General features: G+C 40.2%; 1 long non-coding RNA gene across 1 annotated transcript in view; it reads right to left on the bottom strand.

The window, feature by feature from the left end:
• Positions 1–145: 145 nt before the first annotated feature.
• Positions 146–6,000, bottom strand: part of LOC119862399 — a 31,087-nt gene continuing 25,232 nt past the window's right edge. Inside the window, exon 3 of the long non-coding RNA XR_006274556.1 lies at positions 146–664. This is a non-coding gene — a long non-coding RNA (uncharacterized LOC119862399). The remainder of the gene's footprint in view (positions 665–6,000) is intronic.

Below are 6,000 nucleotides of genomic sequence, written 5' to 3'. Positions count from 1 at the left end.
AAAAGTCTGAAGAGGGAGGACCCTGGTGACCTGACCGGCCAAGTCCAGGCAGTGGGGGAACAAAGGACAGAAGAGAGGCGGCCTAGGTGGCCTGTTTACCTGAGATCGAAGACAAAAGGCTGGGGGAGGAGCTGTTGGGGGAGATGATACAGGATGGTCAGCTGGAAGGAGGGGGCAGCTGTACTGGGAAGAGACCAGAGCCCACCTGGCTGCGGGAGAGACATAGATGTACTGTGTTGAGGTTTGCTAGACCTGAGGACCCTGGGAGCCTCCTATACTGTGTTCAGATGTTCAATAAACCCTTCTATTTTACTCTGGCTGAGAGTTACTGCAGTCTAAAGATTGGGGTTGCATTATTCCCTCTGGGAGTGGAGGCCCTGGGGATCCAGAGTGAGTGAACCCCCTGAAGGGGCTCACAGCAAGAGACAGGCATGCTTAAGGCTCAGAGAGGTGCACTTCCAGGAGGCGGAGGGGCCTCTCCAAGAGAGAGTGGACCCCCGTAAAGGGCTGTAACGGGGTTCCCATACGGAGCAGAGAGAGAGCACAAGTCCTGTGAGACCATGACAATATGTAAGACACGGGAGACACTCTACTCACTATCAGTGAGACCTCAGTTGTCTCCAGTTCTGGGTGACAAACATTAGGAAAGATGTCCAGAGAAGAGCTTAAAAAAAAAAAAAAAAGTAAGGTTTAGAAAAGTTAACCAAGAAGAAAGGTTATTTAAAAAAAAAAAACTGAGCATGTTTAGTCTTGAGAAAAGACGACCAAATATGTTAAGGACTGTTTTAAAAAGGCAACGATCAATTATTCTCGAGGTGCACTGAAGCTAGGACAAGAAGTAACTGGCTTAATCTGAAGCAAGGGAGATTTAGGATGAATATTAGGAAAACCTTGCTAACTCTAGCACTGGAATAGGCTTCCACCGGAGGCTGTGGAATCCCCATCACTGGAGGTTTTTAGGAACAGGTTAGATAAACACCTGTCAGGGACAGTCTAGGTCCGCTTAATCCTGCCACAGCGCAGGGGGCTCTTGAGTTCCCTTTCAGGCCTACATTTCTGTTAATCTCTTCTGTTTGCCCTCAAGTGAAATCTCTTCACAGTAGGGAATGTGGAGAGCATTGTGCAGCTCTGCTGTTCTATAGAATTAGTCTTAGTAAGAGCTTGTCTACGCACAGTTTTTATAGTGATTTAACAATATTGGTTTAGAAACAGATATAGTTAAATCCATGCAGCACGCTAGGTAGATGCAGTTACACCAGTATAAAGGTGTTTTTATCAGGATAGCTAATCAAATAACCATGCTGTTTTCTAAACAGAAAGTTATATAGGTACAAACAAGCCCTAAAGATGACAAAATATACACTTGGCATCAGTATTTCATTGTAAATTGCCAATAATTAATGTTAAATTGAACCATTCAGTGGTCTTATTTTTAAACTAAAACCTTAGACAAACAGACATGGCAAATAGCTCAAATATGAACATTTAGGGCTGACCTGCGAGTCTTTGAGTGGAGTTGCAGGTGCTCAGCATGTGGCTCTTAAATATTTTGTAACCTTGAATACCCTTTTGACCGCACACATGGAAGAACAGGTAAGCAAACATTTAAAGCTAAATTGAGAGTGAGCAAATTGACTCTGAGAACTATTCTGAATGAAGTAAAGTTGTTCAAGGGAAAGACTCAAAGGGTTTCCTATGTGTGTTAAAGGTGACCTACAATGACAAAAAAAATGTTTTTAACCTTTTTTGCCTTTTTATGGTATTTATATAATGGTATAACAAGTGGAGTTATTTTGTTTAAAAGAAACCTTTTTCCTGCTTGTTTTTGACATCTTACATTAGCAACTCAGGTCTTGAATACTATGGGTGACTGGAGACTGAGGTGATATAGAGGTACCATGGAAGGGAAAACTTGATTAAGTGGAAGTGATTTTTATTCAGATGGTTTCAAATTCTTTGGGTTTTGTTTGTGTTTGTTAACTAAACTACTTGGGAGAAAAAATTTCCTTCTTAGTCAGGAATTTTGTGACAACTTTTTTTGGTCAGAAAATGCTAATTTGTCAAAAGTGAAACCTGTTGTGGGAACGTATCCATTTCCACCAAACTTTCTGAAAGAGAGAGAGAGAGAGCATGCACATGCCCCTACCTACTCCAATAGCTCAGGGCTTAAGGTACCTGGGATGTGGAAGACACAGGTTCAAGTCTCCGCTCTGCTTTGAACGTGGATCTCCCACATCTGAGATGAGAGCCCAAACCAGTAGGCTATGGGCTATTCTGAGATGAACCTCTCTCAATTGCCACTTCTTAAAAATAATTAACCAATTATTGAGCCAAAGAGAAAGCTTAAGGCTGATTCTAAAGCTTGGTGGTTACATCAATCAACCGGGATATGGGAGACCTAGGTTCAAGTCCCTGGTCTGAACATGGGTTTCCCTGGCGAATGCCCTAACCACTAGGCTATTGGCTATTCTGGGGGTCGGGGTGTCTCTCTCTCTCTCTCTCTCTCACACTTCTGCAAATATTTCAAAAGGTTGATTTTGTCCTGATGAAGATTGGGAACACTTTGAAAATCCTTAACATTTTCAAAGGACAGGAAGAGTTACTGGCACAGATCTAGCTGAGACTTCAAATCTTTGCCCCTTCAGTTAAGGGCTGAAAAAGAAGACTTCCAGTAGAAACAAGGAAATTCAAGACTTTACATTTTTGATATTTCAATGGAATAAAACAAGGTGATTTCTTTCTAAGATTACCTTTTAGGCCTCTTTTATACATCATATGGAAGAGAAACATTGCAAATCTATTTCCTCCCTTTTCAAGTTACAACCAGAAAAAGCAGCATTTCAAGAAATAGCCAATTAATAATGATACCTGGGGGTTTCTAATAATAAAACATTTGAAAATAGACAAATTAATAAGTTCTGATGAGGAACAACTCATCTACCACAAATGATTTGCTAAAATGAACAACTGAGTTCCAAAAAGCTGTGAAAATGCTATAAAGACTGCTTTTTTAATATTCTGATCTTTGAAAAATAGCTGAAGTACACTTCCATCAACCAAGATTTGGTGAAAAAAATAATCCCTCTCAGACATTACACAAAAGAATTATTATTATTATTATTACTTCTTCAAATTTATAATAAAATATAGCAAAAGGCACCCATCCTGTGCTCTGGGCACCTATACCATAGGTTAAGACACAAAGTAATACAAAAGGTCTGCTCAGTGTAGTCACTGAAAGCTCAGCCCAATGGCCTGAGAGAAGATTTGTTCTGAAGCCTGCCTGGAAAATTAACAAATCTGGGCTCTAGCAAACCAGAGGTAGGGAGTTCCAAAATCAAAGACATGGAAATATAAGACCATGAAAACAGGGGTCTATAATATAATATTAGAAACATCATCTTAAGGCTAATAGTAATAATGTCATATATAAGCAATGATCTCCCTCATCACACTGGGAACAAGTTAATGTCATTTTAATAATACAAGCTACAGTCAATACAGTCACATTCCTCTACACAAAGAAAAGGTGATTTTTATTGTTTTGTGGAAGGTCTGACATATATATAATATGAGGCACTGATTTTATTTCATTGCTAAGTTACAGCTTACTGACAGCCAAGTCACATATGCTTTACCTTGAAACAAAGTAAAGTAAACAAGAGAGAAAGGAAAACAAGCCATATGGTTTTGTGGTTGTTATTTGAAAGTTCGGCACTGTCTAGATACACATTTAATTTTCAATCTGCTGCCTTGATATAAAGGTCATATCAAAAAGCAAACAAGTACATATTTAATCCTTTAGCAAAAAAAAAAAAAACTTAGTGAGAGTCTGTTGCCATATTATCACAGAACCATAGAAACCAGATATTTTTCCATCTTCAATATCAACAGCCAAATGTCACCATAGAGCTAACAAGCATGAAATAACTTCCATCAAGTGGTAGTACCACCCACATCAATCTGATTCCAATGCAAATAAACTGCTTCTTATTTGTGAAGATATGCGGAGAGTCCTACAGTGACTTGCAGACCTCCCATATCCAATAATACATGCAGAAGGCCCGGAATGCAGTGGAACCATCTCTATTATTCATCAAGGGCTTGATCCAATCTCCACTAAAGTCAATGGGAACTTTTCTGTTGACTTCAGTGGGAGTTGGATTGGCCCCTATTCCATCCGCCTGCCAATACAGAATGTTCCCTACAATGTTGGATGTTTTTAGTTTTAAATATATCAAGCATTAAATGGACTATTAGATCTCTCATAGAGCTCTAAATACTCATAGATGGTTGAAGAGACCTCACTTATATGACAATTTTCCTGATATTCAGACTACATTTTCCTTTGCTGAAATTCATTCCATTAATCTTAGTTTTACAAATCTCTAAACCTGCTCCCATGCTTTGGCTCAGAGATGCAGAAGCTGGGTAAAGATTTATTGTGGGCATTCCTAGAAGGAAGACGAAGAGTTAAAACAACTGAAGCCAAGAGTAAGCCAAAAAGGATGGGTAGTTGGTTCTTGTGGAAACCCAATACTTATTGGTGACCAAAGTCTCCACTTGGTAGGACCAACAAGCTAGCTTCTGTACCCTACAACTAGGTAGTGACTTCCATTCCAATATATCAAAATTACTATCTTTCTAACTTATAAAATACATACCCAAAGATATTATCTTTACATTCAAATGACAATCTTTAGCAACTCTGAAGTCCACATGGGCAGATACTATACAGTTGCAGAACATCCTCTGAAATATAGTTAAGCTTGGAAGGATTAGATTTTTAAAATCAGTAAACGTTGATTGAACTGTACACACCCAAACTGACAGAAAATATTTCCGGGTGGTAATCATAGGACTGGAATGGACCTCGAGAGGTCATCTAGTCCAGGCCCCTACACTCATGGCAGGACTAAGTATTATCTAGACCATCTCTGACAGGTGTTTGTCTAACCTGCTCTTAAAAATCTCCAATGATGTAGATTCCACAGCCTCCCTAGGCAATTTATTCCAGTGCTTAACCACCCTGACAGTTAGGAAGTTTTTCCTAATGTGCAACCTAAACCTCCCTTGCTGCAATTTAAGCCCATTGCTTCTTGTCCTATCCTCAGAGGTTAAGAAAAACAATTTTTCTCCCTCCTCCTTGTAACAGCCCTTTACGTACTTGAAAACTGTTATGTCCCCTCTCTGTCTTCTCTTTTCCAGACTAAACAAACCCAATTTGTTCATTCTTCTCTCATAGGTCATGTTTTCTAGACCTTTAATCATTTTTGTTGCTCTTCTCTGGACTTTCTCCAGTTTGTCCACATCTTTCCTGAAATGTGGTGCCCAGAACTGGACACAATTCTCCAGTTGAGGCCTAATCTGCACAGAGTAGAGTGGAAGAATTACTTCTCATGTCTTTCCTACAATGCTCCTGCTAATACATCCCAGAATGATGTTCACTTTTTTTTGCAACAGCGTTACACTGTTGTTCGTATTTAGCTTGTGGTTCTCACTATAACCCCTAGATCCTTTTCCGCAGTACTCCTTCCTAAGCAGTCATTTCCCATTTTGTATGTGTGCAACTGATTGTTCCTTCCTAAGTGGAGTATTTTGCATTGGTCCTTATTGAATTTCATCCTGTTTACTTCAGACCATTTCTCCAGTTTGTCCAGATCATTTTGAATTTTAATCGTATCCTCCAAAGCACTTGCAACCCCTCCCAGCTTGGTATCGTCTGCAAACTTTATAAGTGTACTCTGTATGCCATTATCTAAATCAGTGGTCCCCAACCTTTCTGTGTGAATAGCACATTCCTATTCCCAAAAGACTGTGGCGGGCGCCAAACACCCCGTCACCGAAATGCCGCCAAGAAGCCTGCGGGCACGCACAACTGCCCCGGCGGGTGCCATTACGCCATGGGCACCACGTTGGGGACCCCTGATCTAAATCATTGATGAAGATTTTGAACAGAACCGGACCCAGAACTGATCCCTGCGGAACCCCACTCGTTAT

Source organism: Dermochelys coriacea, chromosome 10 (genome assembly GCF_009764565.3).
Source record: "Dermochelys coriacea isolate rDerCor1 chromosome 10, rDerCor1.pri.v4, whole genome shotgun sequence".
Lineage (NCBI taxonomy): Eukaryota > Metazoa > Chordata > Testudines > Dermochelyidae > Dermochelys > Dermochelys coriacea.
The sequence above is the reverse complement of the archived record's forward strand: the minus strand, read 5'-3'. Positions and strand labels throughout refer to the sequence as shown.